The sequence below is a fragment of the Ambystoma mexicanum genome, chromosome 1q (genome assembly GCF_040938575.1).
Source record: "Ambystoma mexicanum isolate Mex_15411 chromosome 1q, UKY_AmexF1_1, whole genome shotgun sequence".
NCBI lineage: Eukaryota > Metazoa > Chordata > Amphibia > Caudata > Ambystomatidae > Ambystoma > Ambystoma mexicanum.
In genome coordinates, this window is record NC_090922.1 from 1,216,685,291 (window position 1) to 1,216,704,129 (window position 18,839).

General features: G+C 46.3%; 1 protein-coding gene across 1 annotated transcript in view; it reads right to left on the minus strand.

Annotated features, from left to right (window-relative positions):
* LEPR (leptin receptor) overlaps positions 1-18,839 on the minus strand; it is a 1,083,230-nt gene that overhangs the window by 1,040,465 nt on the left and 23,926 nt on the right. The gene's annotated exons all lie outside the window — the stretch shown is intronic.

Sequence of the window (18,839 nt, forward strand, 5' to 3'; positions counted from 1 at the left end):
CCGGAAGATTTTCCGCCGGCGGTATGAGCGAGAATTTTCAGCAGATTTCCCCCCAGCTCAGAGCTGGGGCGAAATCCGCCGAATCCCTGATTTGGCAGACCCTTAAATCCGGCAGTAATAGCGCTACCGCCGGATTTAAGGGTTACCGCCAAAGTCATGATGAGGCCCAAAGTAATTTGCTTTGATGATACAACTTTACACCAAGGTAATATTACTAAGTTGACCTTCCATGTCTATGATTGTCTAATTCCATGGGAAGGTACACAGTTGGCATGGTTTTATGTTCCCCCGTTCTATGGCAGAGCTAAATGGTGTGTTTATCGCGCCCCTTGTGTAGTGTCAACAGAAAAGGACAATTTAGCCAAAATGACTCTAATGCCTTCATAAATATGCCTTTACACTTCCTAACTACCAGCATTTTAATTATGAATACCAGCGGTTTACATGGGCATAATTCCTGTGCTTCTGAGATGTAGAGAAGCAAATAATTCAAATGATTCCTCAGAGGGCAATGCATCACATGCAATACTTTTGCAGCATTCATTCCCAAAGCATTACGTGTGTGTTTCTGTATAAAATGTACCCGGCCTATAATATGCACTTCCTTCATTTATTCACAAAGCAGATGTCTGTTAAAATGCACTTGGAGTTGACACAAGCTGGTGGTCTGTTGGTATATAGATAAAGGGTACTTGTTCTCATCTAGCAATAGAATGGCAATCTACTGAATGGCTGTCTAAGCGACAGATGGGAGAGTTCACAATGATTTGTTGGGTAACCTGCGTTCCAGATGAGAGGTCTCACATGATAAACTAGAGTGCACACCATTTGATGTGTTCAGTATGGAGGGAGTTGAGTGTGGGGGAGCATTAGAAGTAAGCAATAATTGATTAATTAAGTCCTAGGAATGATTGGAGAGTTTGATGCTGTGGACTGATGTCCTTAATTTACGGTCCTGGGACACTGAGCCCTTTCAACATGGCAGAGTTGCACAAGAAAGCGCTTCATATTTTTATTAGGTTCTTTTTTTTATAAGGCCGCCAACCCATCTCGCACACAACCGCAACAAATACCCCGTGCCACAATGGGCTAGGAACGAGGCCGGTGTGTATTAAGAAGGTATTTATTAAGTAATTTATTTAGGTAAATGAGGACAAACAGATTACAGCAGCCACCAATGTTGTGGCACCACAAAGACAAAATATCCTTTTTGTTAAAGTACCAACTCAGAGCTGACACTGAAATATACTGTACAATAGTTTCCTTTTATATCACCCTTCCAACACAAGCAAAGAACAGTCCTAAGCACACATGAAAAATGAACAATCTAGGCTTGACTCATTTGAATGGAAGGCAGTAGCAGGGAGTGGGAGCACAGTGGGAAATCAGATTTTAGATAGTACTCACAGAAAATTATGGGGACAGAAAGGGAAGGGGAACATTTGTTGGTCAGAGCACAAAGGTAGAATTGCTTAAAATGGTTTAGCACAACTGCTATGGGAAAGAATAGAAAGGAAGTGAATTTGTTTTTGTTACACCCAGGACAGGCAAGGCATTGGGGAATATTTCCAGAACAGAATGGGAAAATCAATTTTAATAGTGTTTGGCACAATTTCAAAGTGGAAATAAAATGCAAATGGGAATTCGTTTTTACCATACAATGGGGGAATTGGGACAATTTTGTTTTGCACCTCACAATGGGACACACATGGAAACAAGGCTTTTTGAAGTTAATTCTTTTGGAAAATCTTTAAGACTATACCAGCTCACAAAACACTGGGAAAAGATTGGTGGTTTCGAATGTCACCAATGCATATCCCGTGAATTAAATGGGGAATTCATTGATTTACTTTGAAAAATAGGCTAAGGATCTGCACAGGAAAACAAGGATGTTTCAATGGGGAAAGAACTAAGATACACAGGAAAACATAGGATTTTGCAATGGGGAAATATCTGAGGAAATGCTGAAAGAATACAGGGCTTATACAATCTATAACGTGGGGTATCTCTACTTACAGGAGAGGTGAGGATTGGACATCAGAGAGCATCAGAGCACACTGCTGGACAGCCAAAGGGGATCAGTCAAAGGCCTCCCCTACTGGCTCCAAGGGTCCCAATCGTCTCTGTGTCTCCTGACTCCACTGCAAGCTAGGCCTCTCCCTGTTAGGATGTTCACGCCAGATTTCTGCAGCAGGGCACCTCATGAAATTAGTGTGTAAAATCCTGTTCTGAGGCAAGTTGGCTTAGTTATAGGGCAGATGACATCACTAATGTGTCATGTTTCTCACAAATGGGACTTGCTAGCTTCGACTACCCCACAACCCCCCCTGTGTGCTAATGGGACGAGGGAATAGGGGAGTGTTTCAGGACACCACGGGAGGAGAGCACTTCTTCATCTCATTTTGACAGGTGGGTTTGGTCATATTTTTTAACTCAAAATGTCACGGCAAGAAAAGTGCCCTTCATTTTAACATCTTGACAGATATGGATATATTTTTGAAAACTACATTTGACAGCGAATCACATGAAACTAGTCAGAAATCTATAGGTAATTCCTGTGCAGCCATGCAGTTTTTATTAATTTACTCCATAATCATATCAGTGAAAAATAAGCCATTTTACAGGCATCATAGGAATTATGATTGGCATGTTTTATTAACTTTTCACATCTCTGAGAATGACGTGAAGGCCCCCTCTCGATGTGGCGGAAAATGTAATTGATACCACCAACCCCTGCTTATAAAATGTTTGCTTTCAAAGCTGGAAGATCTCCCAACAGACGGTTGAAGGAATGGTCTTCGAGGATCCTTGTCCGATTGATCATTGCTAACATCGACACAGAAACACTATTAAACAATCCTTGTGCCGCAAGAAAAAATTGGTCTTCTGTGACTGGATCACAACTTTAAACATAAGAGCATTGCATACGATGACATTAAATCTGGGTTGCGGAGTGAGAGGTGTGAACATGACAGCTAGATACCTAGAGAGGTCTCCCAGTAGGTATCAGAGAGACCAATTTCTATGCCTACATTTGAACCTTTACCACACGAGGGGGATCTTGTTTATTCAACATCTCCCTGAGGTCTTAAATAATCTATGTCGATTTAGTGGACAAGCTGCTGAATCAGTTAAACATCTGGTAATCAAATGCCTAGAACTGAAACTCAAGAAAAGCTTGTTCCTGGTGACATTTGCTACCATAAATGGCAATTTAGAGACATGGTGGTGGGCATTTCTGTCTGGCAATAATTTATTCTTAACTTGTGCAATCATAGACTACCTCGATAACATTTTGAAGATGTAAAGTGGCTTGGGAAAGTCTATTCTAAGGGCTTGGAGTTGGTTTAACATGATGAAAGTGATATGTAAATGTAATGAGAAGTTTGTAATAAACTAAGAAATTTACTAATAATAAAAAATAAAAAAGAAGGCCCAAATCACATTTTCATTTATAATCTCAGTTGTGTTTCTCCCACCAACATCATTTGTACATATTGAGAAGAACTTTCACCTTTCATAAAAGCTTAGAATTACTATTTTGCAATGCACACTATCCAATTTACACTCTACAAATGCATTTGTCCACTTTCAAACTATAGGCAGCTCCACCACTCATCTGCTCAGACCTCCCACCTTTTTTTTAAGTTTCACTTCTGCTCTGTTCAGGCATCAGTAGAGGGATCAGCGTTTACATTAGCTCAGCCGTTCAAGAGCTAATGCACATTTTATGTGAATAGTGACCTGGAGGTCACCAGGGCTACCAGACCAGATCCAATTGTATATGGTCCAGCATGTTTCTGATCTCAAAAATAATTCTCTTCTTGTATTTTTAAGGGAGGCACTGACAATTAAAGTAGCCAGACCTCTCTTTCCCAGGCAACAGAGAGAGGAGCTGGGTTTCACATATTGCACAAACAACATGCCAACCCCTTGCAACAAACAGCCTGTAACTTTAAAATGACATCTTATAAAATCTATAGTTTCCAAATTACATGTGTGTTGCTTTGAAATTGTCCATGTAACTGAACTGCTGATAGGCAGAAACCATGTTCATACTTTCAAAGTTTGGCAAGCATTTTGCTGAGCATACTTTTAGTTTAAAGGAAAAAACAAAATTCTTTCACGAACATTATTTCATTTAATGTTCGTGAAAGAAAGTGCTCCGTTTCACTGCAACTGCTGAACACAATGCTGACATCCCATTGAGGGTTTTGTGGACTGGTGTTTCATGGACATATCATTTCAGCTCCTCATAGATTAGTCAAAATATTCTTGCCATGTCGAACTTCCTTTGTGAAAGGCAGTTCACAAATTGAGATTTGTTAACACATTCTGTCCACATGAGTTTTTGTTCCTTCATGAAAAACGGTTTGCATATTTCAGGCCTTTTATTTAGGGGCATGTCCCTCAATGACTCTGACCTTTTTATTCATAGCCTCCAGGGCTATTTTACCCCATAGTTATGTAATGCACAGATAGGTTTGTTTGATGTACAGATAACATATTGCTATTGAGGGAAATATATCTGGGCTTGATTGACAGTTTCAAGTGGAACAAAATCAAAATGAGAGTTAACCCTTACAACACAATTTGTCAAATAAAAACAGCGTATCAAATGTGATCCATTTCCAAGTCCAATTTTCGAATAAAAGAATATGAAACCATACAGATTGTGACCAAATGTATGAGTGCAAACACTGCCACAATGATTCCCAGGGCAAACCAAGTGTTTTAGATTCTCAACAAAGTTTAAACAATGACTACAGATGGCATCCTCTAATCCCTCAACCTTCCAACGACATTTGTTCTCACTTGTCAGCAACACATTTAGTCAGAAGAGTAACAGGGTTCCAGCAGAAGCCCATGATGGGTACAGTAGCAGATAATGCACACAGCCTTCCAAATTTCAAGTCAACCTTGCTCAATTCAATATAACTCCTGTACATTTTTCACAAGTGTTGATCCAATCGTGTTTGTGGATCTTTTTCCTGGCCAGTGTGTTGCTGCCTCTTCCAGGTCACTAGGTGCCAACTTCAAATAGGTGTCGCATAACTGGATCAATTCACTCATTCACTCTTGCAGAGGGCCTTGGTCCTGTCCATCTGTTCGAAGATCGAATATGCAGAAGGATTATAAACCTTTAGGCACAACTGTGTTTTTTTTCAATGCTATTTTAGAATGTATTGAATTCAGACCCAGTCCCTGGGACTGATTTAGAAAGCCTCAAGGTAGTTTTCCAGAGCAATCCTTCTGCATAGTCAAAATCATACTCTGCCAACTGATAACAGATCTCTAGCCCATAACAAATTGTTGGAACCACCTTTGTTTCATAAAATTTGAGCTGGGGTTTTAAAGAGAATTTGCCAGATCAGAGAAGTAAAGACTTAATTTGGCATTGCATATGCTTTGACTTTGCTATTACCTGTCCTATTATAAGTGGTTTTCCTTTTGACCCATAGATGCTGCAGTATAGATATTTTGTATTTCTGACTTCTTCAGTCTTGTTGGCATTCAGCTTCCATTTATGACACAGTTTTCTATGACCTGCGTGAAACTCGTGAAATTGTATATTTTGAGGTGTTAATTGTGAGTGTTTTTCGAAGCCTAGAGGTGAAAGGCCTCCAGAAGGTGCTGAATACCAACTCTTGAGAGCTCCAATAAACGAATATCATTGGCATACGTGATCCAATACATTTTTTGCCCAAGCACTGAGGGAGAAACAAGCACTGCTTCTGCAAGTTCTAATCCCATATCTGATAGAAATAGGTTTAATGATAGGTGTGCCAGGGCTCAGCCCTGGCACAACTCATCTGATGTTTGAATTATTTTAGATGTGTTGCCCTCCCTTATCCAATATCACTCGTAATGTTGTATTTGAATGAAGCTGGGTCACAATAGACAGCAAATTATTAGGAATACCACACCTTCTCAATTTGAGCTTGCGTAGATTTCTTTTGATTTTATCGAAAGTCGTTTAATAGAGCAATGGAAACAGCGTATAAGTCAGAAACTTTCTTTAGCCAAACCCTCGGCTGCAAGTTATTAATCAAAAAGCCTGCTGCCATGGTTCCAACCCCTTTGCAGAAACAAGTTGATTCGGTTTTAGAATGCCTGAGTTGACTGCCCATGCAGAAAGATCAATTAATAACAAAGAAGCACATATTTTTCACTCTGAGTCTATCAGGGCTATGGGTCTATAATTGGGAGGATTGAGTTTGTTTCCCTTCTTAAAAATGGGGACAATCATTGCTGTGTGCCATGGGTTGTGAAATTTTTTGGTGGACTAAGGTGGATTTAAAGACTTTACATAGTGTGGCTGCCCAAAAGGGATCACTCTTTAAGACTGCGTTACAAAACCCTCCCTGGGCCAGTTGCCCATGAGTGACTGAGTTTACGAATAATTCCTTTGATGTCCCTGCAGTCAAACTCAAAATCTCATGTTCCTGCTGTGTCCTCAGGATCGTGCAGTGACACAGTCAGGCTATATAATTTGGCAAAGTGGCTCACCCGTAGTTCTTCCACCACAGGGCAATCCTGTAGAACTGCCTGATTTATTTCCTTCTCATTTACAATCTGCCAAAAGTTTGTCAGTTTTTTAAAAAATGACAGCTGGCATGCACTTCCCTGCTCTCTGGTATCTCATCACACATAGGGTTTTTTATTTAACTTTAAAGTATGTATTTTCCTGTCAGATGGGCTCAAGCGTAAACCCTTCAGATTTCTGATGTTTCTTCACATTTCACATGTCAAGTGCTGTATTTCCGGGATATAGGTATCACGTGTAGTTATAGCACAAACCCAATTTTCATCACGGTCGCCATTACCTCATACAGCACATTTGTGAAAAAGGTATGGTACTCAATAATATTTCTATTTCTAGTATCCCTTTGGTCCCTTGCCTCAACGAATCGTGTCATGAACCTGTTCATATTTTCAACTCTCCAGGTTCGTCTATTTGTACACTCATATAATTAAAGTAACCACGGGCCCAATGTTTTGCCTGGGGCTGAGCATATAAATTTCCCCCATAACATTGAGTGATCACTAGGTTATGCTTCTACAAATTCTAAATTGCTCACAACGCTGGTTTTAGAACAAACTGTAACGCTGAAAGGGTGATTTCTCTGAGGTTCCTATTAGGCTCACTTTGTAGAGCCACTTGTATAGGTATAGGTTGCATTTGGCCGGTGGTCATTCTTGCCACTTTCGCTTTGTCCCGGGGATCAATGACACTCATTCCTGGGGACAGGGTGTTGAATATTATTCACACTAGCAGTGGACCTGATCTGAGTTGGGACTACAGAGCTTTCCTATGGATTTAGATCTGCTTCCCTGGTCAAGATGAGGTACTCAGCCCCTTGGGGATCCCCCTCACTCAGACCACTATCAAAGCAATCTATCTCAATAGCTCTCGGGTCATCATAGAGCCAACCACTCCTCAGATTGTACTGATTGTGCATTTCTGGGTCACTACTGCTGGTCAGGGCAATATTCAGTTCAGGTCTGGAGTCACAGTTTATAATACCTCATAATCCAAGGCTTGGAAGGCTTCAAAGACTTCAAGAAGCAGTAGATTCAATAGATTCAGCAAATGCAAATGGTATGAATATGGTCGAAAGTCAGGGTCAGTATCTATAATAAGTCTATTATGAGTGTGAGGGAAGGAGGTTGGGTTGAGAGCACAAGTTGGTTGAGAGTTAAGCAGAGGAGGTGGCAGTGGTTGGGATAGGCTGGAGGGGACAGCGAAGTACTAAGCAGCATTGAGTGCATGGTAAAACAAGCAAAGACTAATCAACAAAAAAAGGATCTGGGGATTTTTATATAACAGAAGAAAGGACTGTGCCCCTTAAAAAACAACAATATTTTCAAAAAGACCTGTCACCCATTTAAACTATCATCCATAGTATCGAGGGCCCCTATTTCAGAGACCAACCCACTGCAAGGACTGTCACTATCACGCAAACAGAAAGACACTTTACTCATATGTATGGAAATTACCACACTAAAAGTCAGTTTTATAAATATAGACTCTAAAATACTTTTATATTTTTTTTAAACTTTTCTTTATTGGCAAGAAGTAGCAGCCGGTACAGTGTAAATTAGCAAAGTAACACACATTTCACAATAAAGCATGGTTCATGGCATACAGGTATTACAGCGGTTCATATACAGTGCCAACTGCAGTTATACGCGGTAGAGGCGTGCTTCATGTAACGGGATCAGCCCCCCGATCAGGATAGGGAGGGGAAGACCGGAGCTCCAGGGCCACCTTATTGTTCAGGTAATTACAGAACTCAGTCCAAATGTTTTAAGGGCGAGCATTACCCGGAAGCATTTTAATATAGTCCTCTTCACAGGATTGTGTCCAGGTGAGGGCCTTGAGCCACATCTCCAGAGAGGGAGGGGACCTGCGCTTCCAGCACTGCAAAATACATTTCTTGGCCACACTCGCCGCCACATTTAAAAACTTGGCTGCCCGCTTCGGTTCAGTCCCTTCCCAGAGCCCAAACAAGAGAGGCAAGGGTTCAGGATCCACACGGAACCCCACTATTTCAGAGAGGGCATCTAGTACTGCGTTCCAGAACGGGGCCAGTGCCCCGCACGACCAGAACATGTGTGCTTGGTCCGCATCGCTAGCCCTACATCTCTGACATGGATGCGATTGATCTCGGGCGAATTTCTCAATCACATAAGGGGTGTAGTACAGGCGGTTGAGCACTTTGTATTGGATGCACCGAACTCTGGAGTTAAGGGAGACCCTGTGGGTGTGCATGCACATTTTGGCCCACATATCGTCTGTGATGTCTAATCCCAGGTCCCGGCTCCAGGCATCCCGGACGGTGTGGGGGGGTTCAGCAGCCCGTGTCATCAACATTTTATATAAGTAGGATACGATACCCCTACAACCAGCGGTTGCAGACCTCGGGGGATTCAGGGGGTTCGTTCGGGTATGAAGGCCACAGGCATTGGACCGCCGCCCTAATGCGGAAGAATTGCAGCAGTTCTAGTGGGGATCTGGAGTGGCCGGGCCTCCACGTCTCCGGGGTAATGAATTTCCCGTCAGGGAACAGATCAGAGAGTGATCGGTATCCCAGGTCCGACCAGTGGCGTATAAGGAGCTGGTCCTGTGTGGGGGTGAGGCCCGGGAAAAACCAGAGGGGAAGCCATTTGTAGTACGGGGGGAGTCTGAATTAGGCGTAAGGATCTGCCTCCATGCTTTTATGGTGGAGGCCACTGGGTTGGCAGGGGCGTGTGTCTGATATGAGTGAAATAGGATCAGGGACATGACATTCACCTCCTCGGTTGCTAGGATTTCGAGTTTGACATGCGGGGGGGATCGTGGTGGTGATACCAATACGTGGCATGCTGGGCCTGGGCCGCCGTCCAGTACTGGGTGAGGTCAGGAGCTCCAAAGCCCCCCCCTCTCGTAGGGGAGGGTCATGTGCAGCCACTTCCTGCGCATGGCACCCGAGTGCCAAAGAAAACGGGCGAACTCAGAGTGTAGGTCCGAGAAGTATTGCTTTGGGGGCCAAAGAGGAACATTAGCGAACACATACAGGAGTTTAGGCACGATGATCATTTTAATTAGGGATAGTCTCCCTGATAGTGAGAGGGGAAGGTTTCGCCATCTCTCTATTCTGGTACGAGCGTACTGTGCGGCGGCCCCATAGTTATCAGACACTAACGTGGCTTTCGAGAGGGCCACATGGACCCCTAGGTATTTGATGCCCTTGGGCGCCCATTTGAGAGGAAATTCACATGCAGGCTGGGGGGTAGCAGGAGTGAGGGGAAGGATTTCTGATTTAGAATAATTTATGGCGAAGCCTGAGAATGTGCCAATTTTTATGATTTCTCAGATGATCGGGTCGAGGTGGACTGAGGGGTTTCTGACATATAAAAGCACGTCATCTGGGTACAATGATATAATTTCGGGGGTGTCTCAGAGGCGAATCCCTCTGCGCACGTGGTTGTTCCGCACGCTGTCAGCCATGGGCTCTATGGCCATAGCAAATAACAAGGGAGAGAAAGGGCATCCCTGCAGCGTCCCTCCGTGGAGGGAGAAGGGGGCCGATAAGCGAGAGTTGACCAGGACTTAGTGTATAGTAGTTTAATACAGGACATCATGTATGGGCCAATTCCCATCTTTCCAAGCACCGCCCACAGATATTGCCAAGAAACCATGTCGAACGCTTTTTGGGCGTCCAATGTCACGGCCACAGCGTTGGCTTGGGGATCAATTTCTGGAGATTACATTAAACAACCGTCGAATATTTAGGGCAGTTGAGCGGGCAGGCACAAATCCGCTCTGGTCAGGGTGGATGAGATATTTCATGATGGGAGGAACCTGTTAGCTATGATTTTGGCGAAAATCTTGGTGTCAGTGTTGATGAAGGATAGAGGTCTGTAGGATCCGCACTCGTCTGGGGGCTTGCCCGGCTTAGGAAGCACAGTAATGACAGCCTCCCGAAGGGACCGGGGGAGGGCGGAAAGATGCAGCGACTCTTCCCAAAGCTCCTGAAGGCGTGGAGCGAGGAGAGCAACGTGCTCCTGGTAGAACTCAGCGGTCAGGCCATCCGGACCAGGGGCTTTTCCCTTAGGGAGGGCCGAGATGACTGCAGTTATCTCGTCAAGGGTGAAGGGAGCATCTAGTTGTTCTTTGGTGTCCAGGGATAATAGGGACATTGGGATGCATTCTAGGAGGTCGTCCAGGTCTTGTGGGCTGTGCTCCGGTTGCTGTGCATAAAGGGTTGTGTAGAACTCTGCAAAGGTCTCGAGGATGGGGCTGTCGAACCAGTGTCGCACTCCATCGCTATCTATGATGTTATCAATGTGTGCCCTACCATTCTCGGCCCGGGCGAGACGGGCCAGCACTCGGCCTGGTCTCTCCCCCTCCCCGTATTTCCGGGCCGCGACGGGGAGGGCGAGGTAGCTTATCTCGCTATGGGCAAGGGACTCGAACGTGTCTAGTTCGGTTCTAATCTGTGCTAGTATAGGTGGAGTCGGGGTGACCGCGTATTCGCGCTCTAGGTCTCCAAGCTTGGTCTCAGAGCGGTGCAGGGAGTTTCTAATATCTTTGAGTACCCCGGCCTCCCTGGAGATGCACATGTCCCTGATGAAAACCTTAAAGGCCTCCCACCTTACCCTGTCCGTAGTGTCATGGCGCTTGTTGCTGTCAAAAAACGTGGTGATATCTGCAAGAATGTCAGCCTTGAATACAATGTTGTGTAGCGTGTCAGCTTTAAATCTCCAGTTAGAATGCGGAGGTAGGGCAGGGCGCAGGGCGATATCCAGCGTGATCGGGGAGTGATCGGAGAGTGTGCGAGGGAGAATCCGTGAGGTGAGCGCCTTGCCCATAAGGCTCGCAGAGAGAAGGAACAGGTCAATCCTTGAATGGCTGTCGCCGGCGTAGGAGTAGAATGTAAACTCTTTCGACACCGGGTGGAGAATCCTCCAGGCGTCCACCAGACCAGCAGCGAGCATGTGTGCGTGGAGGCGACGGGCCGCCCTTGGACAGTGTTCTGGGAGCAACCCCGGATCTGTCCAGGTCTGAGTCCAGTATGAGGTTCATATCCCCCCCCCCCAAATGATGGGGACCCCAACATAGCCAAGGAGGATATTAAGGATATGGTCAAAGAATTCGGGTGTGTCCATGCATGGAGCGTATGTGTTGACCAAAAGGCACTCTGAGTTGGCTAGGAAACAATGAAGGATCACATATCTGCCCTGGGCATCGATATGGCTGGCACGAAGGGAGAATTCCAGCGACTTGTGAATCAAGGTGAGGACACCGCTGGATTGGGAGGAGAACACAGTGAAATATTTATTAGGGCTCCAAGCCGGGGCGAGCGAGGACGATAATTGTGCAAGGGCATGAGTTTCCTGTAGGAAGAGTATCTTGACCCCGTGCCTCTGGACGTAGGCCGTGACCCTGCGAGCCTTGGTGTAGTTGCTCAGCCCCCTAATATTCCAGGACATTAGCCTAATGGACATTTATAGCAATTTAGGGGGGATCCGAGTAGTGTGTGTCAAACCTTGCCAAATAGATGCCGGCCACTAGTGCGGTGGCCTGATGTGTCATTTCAGAAGCTGCCACTATCTCACCTTTTTTGTTAATATAACTTCCCGAATAACGCCTCCCCCCACCCTCACAGCCACCCCCAACCTAGCAGTGCCCAGAAACCCACCCAAATTCTCATGGCATTCGTACCAAAGCCAACGTGGCTGGTTCAACTCCCAAACCAAACAAGGGGGCCACCCCTGAACTAAACAAGCCAAACTCGGAGTTGCAACTGCAGCGGGGGTAGCTGCTGCCGTGACCCGGTCAACATAGTTGAATGGTGGAGTACACCAAATAGTGTACAGCGGTGATTGAGTTAGATCGTGAGAGGAGACCGCATAGCAGGGCCCAGTGGGCAAGGGTTGTAGGGGTATATAGTCCATGTAAAGGTGCCATACATCGTGGACAACACATCTGCGACCCTCATAGCATGTCTTAAACAGTCAACAGTGAGTTGCGACAATAGGAGCATTCATAACAGGAGGATACATGGAATAACAAGTAGATCACATAGAACAGGCGTGGTACCATTACCACAATGAGGCAGGTATCAGGTGTGTAACAGGCCAGCTCAATCCTCATCACAAGGGGCGGCCCCAGGGCCCACGCTAGGAATGTGAGCCTCGATGAATTTCACCGCCTCCTCAGGGACAGTGAAAAAGTATAGTTTATTACGGTGATTGAGCTTCAGCCTGGCGGGGAATAACATGGCATATTCTACCTTCCTCTCTCTGAGCATCTTCTTCACTCCATTAAATTGCCTTCGTTCCATTTGGACACTGACAGAGAAGTCCGGGAAAATGCGAATGATCTGGGATTCAAGTCTTAGTTCCCCCTTTTCGCGGGCCAACCGGAGGATGTGGTCTCTATCCCTGTAGCTAAGAACTTTGGCAATAATTTGTCTGGGGAAGTCGCCCGGTTTGGGGCAAGGGGCCAGTGAGCGGTGGGCCCACTCGATAGTGAAGAAGGAGGAAAGTGGAGGATCTCCCAGGAGGTCTCTCAGGAGGGCCTCGACTGCCAGTTCCATTTTGCCCTTGAGAGCCGACTCGGGAACCCCGACGATGCAGATATTGTTCCTGCGGGACCTAGATTCCAAGTCATCGCACTTCGCCTTGACCTGCTTCATATCACGCACCAAGTCCGAGACCGTATTCTGGAGTACGTGCACCTCATCCTCGGTTGTTCCAATCCTAGTTTCGGCCTCACCTAACCTGGTGCCATGCTGATCCAATTTGGTGCGCAGGGAGGCTACATTGGCATTTATGTCATCTCATTTTTCGTGAAATGACGCAAAGTTTTTGGCCATAGACTCCATGAGCGACGTAAGGTCTGGCTGAGGGGGGCAAGAGGAAACATCCGAGTCGTCAGGAGGAAGGGCAGCCTCGGCCTGAGCTTGGTCTTGCTTGGCTAGGGCTTTAGCAAACTTGTCCATTGCCCCAGCCTTGTTGGCCCCGCGTGCCTTTGCCGGACATTCTCAGGGAGCGCCCTGAAGAGAGAGTGCGTATTTTCCGCGGGGAGGCAGGAATGGTCCCCAAGAGGTTAGAGAGAGGCTCGGACCGTGACCAGCCTTGGTGTGCTCCGGTACGTCGAGTCCACCCAAGGGGCCAGGGGCGAGGCAGCCAGTAGTGGCAAGCAGCTGAGTCAGGGGCGCGGGGTACCCTAAGGCGTATTGAGAGGATGCCCCCCTCAGCGCTGAGTATTGGGCGCCCAGAACGGCACCCGCAGGAAGAGAGTGTTCACAGGGGGGCGGGATGAGTCCGGGGTCCCTACCTCCCCCGAAATGGCGGAGTCGCAGCCCAGAGACGAGGCGGAGCAGTAGAGCCTGATGTGCAGAGAGCCGACCCCTCGCCCCTCTCACCTGTGGACCCCGTGGGTCAAAGAGCCGTAGATAGTCGGGCCGTAGCAGGGCCCCCAGCTTGTCAGTGTGTTGAGGCAGGATCAAGGCCCAGAGCCCCAGTGGGCCCCACGCCGCAGCCGGCAGGAGGTACCAGCAGAACTGGCAGAATAGTCGGCGGGGGCCTCGATTCGGAGCAGGCAGCAGGACCGGGTCGCCTCAGGGACCAGCGGCGCAGGGGGGCTGCTCCGGCGGCCCACACCGTAACCTCGCCCGTCAGGGGCCGGCGCACTCCTATGAGCCAGAGGCGGGAGCACTCGGAAGCGGTGCCTTGGTGGAGCCTCGGCAGGTGGCCAACAGCTCCAGCGCTCTCCACAGGCGGGGCGCAGGCCGCAGATGTCGATGGCAGACAGAGGGCCGAAAGGCGGAGAGGGGGCGGCCCACACGGCCGGACCCCGAGCAGCAGGAGCTTCCACCCCGGCGGGCCGATGATGGGGGATGGGCCGCAGTCGGCGTCACGCGGGCCGGAGTCCTTCGGAGGTGGAAATGATGGCCCCAGATGTCCGTTTTCGCCCAAAAAAAATGCCGTGTGTAGCAGTGGCAATGGGCTGTAGGATGCGTGGGGTCTCGGCGATAGCCCGACTTTAGAACCGCTGATTCCGGCGGATTTGCGTCTCGCGGGTCACGGAGCTTAGACGTTAAGCGGCCATCTTGTCGGCTGCTCAACAGCGCCCCCCCTAAAATACTTTTATTAATACATTTTTAATATAAAATCCATTTATAAAACCAACAAAAAGAGCAAAAAGTTCATTTAATCATTATTAAACACAAAGTGAAAAAAGATTTTTTTTGTGAAACACCTACTCTTCATATATATTTAGAAAGGTGACTCAACACCACTTTAAACTTAACAATCCCAAACATAAAATCAACTGTGTTGGAGCCCTCACCATAGACCTAAAAAATAAATGACATACATGAAAAAGCCTAACAAAAACATTCACTTTAAAAAAAACAAATCAAATAATGCCCATCAGAGGGATGACCATCTAAAAAATGACACCTAACACTTCAAACTAGCACTTAGTCTTATTCAATCAATATTTGTGTCTAGTGTACTCGATTTTCATAAGTTCGATTGAAAATTTCTTAACACCAAGTACAAAGTTATCAGTCGATAAATACTACTGTCATCATTGATATCACAGTGACAATAATCCCAACATGTTTCATTCCCATATATAGTCACAACCATTCTGTGCGGGAAATTCTTCAGGGGAATTTTGCAATGTGTCATAGAGATAGGCTTGGTAGACATCCATCTTCTTCTGTATGCGCGCTGTTGACAGTCCTCTATCGGGGCTGACCTGTTTATTACAACAGTGACCGCATTTATTCGAGTTATATCGGTAAAAATGCGTCAAGTGGAATTCCTTATTATTGGGAACCGGTTCTAAAAAAAAGTGCCCAAAGTTGCACTTTCTGGTAGGAAAACGTATTTCCCGACTGCAGAGAAATCCCCCCTTTCCTTCAGTCGGTTTGCATGACCCGTAAATGGTTTAGGGCATGCGACTCTTTCAATCTTGCATTCACACAAAACTTTGTATTGTTTAAGCCACCATTCCACACGTCTTAGTACGTTCTACCGCAGCTAATGTCTTTTATGTTTGGGATTGTTAAAACAAGCAAAGACAACAGAATGTTTGCGGCATCCCGTAAAAAAGACCAGGCAACTACCAGTTAATAGTGCTTGAATTCCTGTATCATGATTGGCCAGCATGCCCCGAACGTTCTGAAAAGGGTGATTAAGTTCTATCATTCTGTTGCAGGTGACCTTTGTTATAATTTGTTAAATTTAGAGTCACTCGTGCTCAGGTCCAAATCATAATCTTCACGTAAACTTCCTAATTGCTCTTGAATGCCAATGCATGGCAATGGTTTGGAAAGCCTGCAGGGCAGGGGTCAAGTCCTAAAAATATAAGTGGCGGGACTCATCAACAAACGCAATGGGATGTGACGTCGCCAGAAATGGGCATATCAAGGTTAAACATGCACATTTCATTAAATTAGATTTGCATAACCACCCAAATTGCACAGGACGAATGGCATTTGCCTTTCATAAAATCAACACCCACACAAAACCAAGAGAGAATATTATGTTCTAATAACGTTTTTGAAAACGTTAAAAGCTGTGCATGTTTTAATCTCCAAAAACCAAAACAAATGTCTTCCCTGGAACTTGCAGTACTGAAATGAGACATTTCGGGCCTCATTACACGGTAGGCGGTAAACCATGGTGCTATTAGCACCATGGTTGCCGCCGGTACCATACCGGTACCACCATGGAGGAAAGGGAAATTACCACCCCATTCCAAGGTTGGCAGGCGGTAATTCTCCCTTTCTCCATGACGCTTCCCCATTCCCATTTTTGCCCCATAGGGCATAATGGGAATGGGGAAGGAGCTAATTACGGTACAGCAAATTGCGGTACCGTAATTAGCACCAAGGTCCCTTTGCGGGTCCCAACTTTAACGGCTGGTGTACACCAGCCGTTAAGGTCGGGTCCTGCAAAGGGACCTCGTAGTAAGGCGGTAAGGGTTAACAGTCACCGGTACCCTTACCGGTGACCGTAAACCCTTACCGCCTTCCATGTAATGAGGCCCTTCGACTTTAGTTGTTTTTCATCTGGTTATATAGTGCAGTGGTGAAGTATCAGGCCAGCTAACCCGATGACTGTGGCTCGATCCCCGAGGTCGGCTTTAATTCGGCCCTCTGTCTGCCATCGACATTCAATGTTTCTCATTGCGAATTGAGCCCTGCTGGATGGTGTCTGTAATGTTGACCTCCCCACTTTCCCCCCTACACTTTGTTCTCATGCACCTTGCTCTGCCCCGTCCCCCACCACCCGCCACTCTGAATCAGTTTTCTCGGCATGTGGCACTGTATAAAACACGTGCATTAATCATTAAAGGAATGAATATGTGGAAGAATGTTGAAGGTACAGCAACACTGCAATGTCAGAGGAAGTGCCCCAAACATGTCTAGCGTCAGAGCTATGTATTTGGCTAAGGCTGTTGTTGGGCAGTGGTTTATGTGTTTATTTGGCTGAAGTATACGGCTTGAACTTTGCTTTCCAGCCCTCAGATGCCCGTCACTTTGAGTCCCCACGTTCAGTCCGAAAATGGCAATTACCCTCCTCTGTCTATTCAAATTATTCCTTCATATAAACCATTCGTGATGCCAGAGCATCCTTTTTATGAAACGTTAAAACATTCAGTACTATACATTAGACTTGGCGCACTGAAGCTGCTTGCACACAAAGCAGCACTGTACAAAGCCCTAATGCATAAATATATAAATAAAGAGTTGGGTGCATGCCAAGCATATATGGGCCAGGCTTCGACAATCAGCAGTGAACAGTCATACGCTGTGTCACATGTTCATTCCGAGGGGCAGTATTATATAGCACATTCCCCCCCACCCCTTCCACACGTGCTCTAATCCATTACGTGACATGTTACACCACCAAGGTCTGCAAATATAGGGCACCACCTAGCTGGGAGATGGAGAATTTGCTCTCTCTGCCCGTGCCATCCCCCTGTGACATTTCATTGTAGGCAGGGCCATGGTGGACTGCACCAGTGCTTTTGGAGAAGCATGGTTCCGCTGGGAACATTAACACATTGCGTTCTGCAATGTGTAAGCCGTACGTCAATATAAATAGGGCATCTGATGTATTGGTGCGGCCTGGATTTGTGTTAATGTGCGCCTCCATTCAATGGCGTGTCCAGGAAGAGGCCCTGGGTGGCACGTGCTACCCCCGGAATCTGATTGGCCACCCCAGGTGTCACCTCATTATCCTAAACTATAATCATTATGTGTGTGTACGCTCGTACTTCATGCCACACCAGCATAAGTCAGTGCCCCACTTGGGCCACACCAGTCAAAAGAGTTTGGACACACCACTGTGTCCATCATGTGTCTCTGAACAAACCTTTTGGAGGTGCCGATCTTTTATTTTGTTTTGCATTTAAAATATAAGATCATATCAAAATATATTTTGGACATTTCCATGAATGCATAAAAAAGTGATAAAAACACTGTTAAATTTCCAAGAACTTATTCAAGCACCTAATACTATGACACAATGATCTTCCTTCCTTCTAATTCTAAAGGGAGCATTAAGGGTTACGTCTAGAGCGGTAGGGGAAGCGCATACGATGGAGCATACCTGCCAGAAGTACGACCTGAATCCATAAAGATCATCTACTAGCAGAAAGTCACCTGGCAAATTGCTCCCCTTCAGTGGCAGCAATGGATAAAACCTTTCAATCCCCAACTAAGAGCATGGATAATGTTATTGTTCAAGCCCTTGCGCAGTTACCTCAGTTGAATTCCAAATCTGCCATGGGGGAAAGCCAGAGCGAGTGTTGGAAACGTTTTAAGGAAAGGATCATTGCTGACCTTATTCAATGTCAGAACAGCTTAGACTTCACTTTTTGGGTAGAATCATATGACAACATTGTGATACAAGCCCCCTCCAGGAAGATGGTCGATCAGCCTCAAACGGTGGACACTATATGATTTATGATATTTATAATGCGCCTATTCACAATGTGTGTCAAGGCGAAACCAGTCAAGGGAGCGGGAAAAGGGAGGACAAGACAAGCGATCTTACTAGGCCTAGTATCATTTAGATTGTGCAAGTGTGCAGACAGGAAGTGCAAGGGACAGGGTACGGGTACGGGGAGAAGTGTACCCAGAGCAGCAGGGCCCTTATAAAGTGCAAGAAAGGCTCGGACTCCAAAGGAGGCCAGGCGGCAGTGCAGGAAGGCCAGCAGGCAAGAGCAGGGAGACTGGGTGGGGGGGGGGATCTGGTGTCCTGTAATACTCAACACCAAGCAGCCAGTCAGCAGAATGGTGCAGGAGCAATGGTAGATTAGC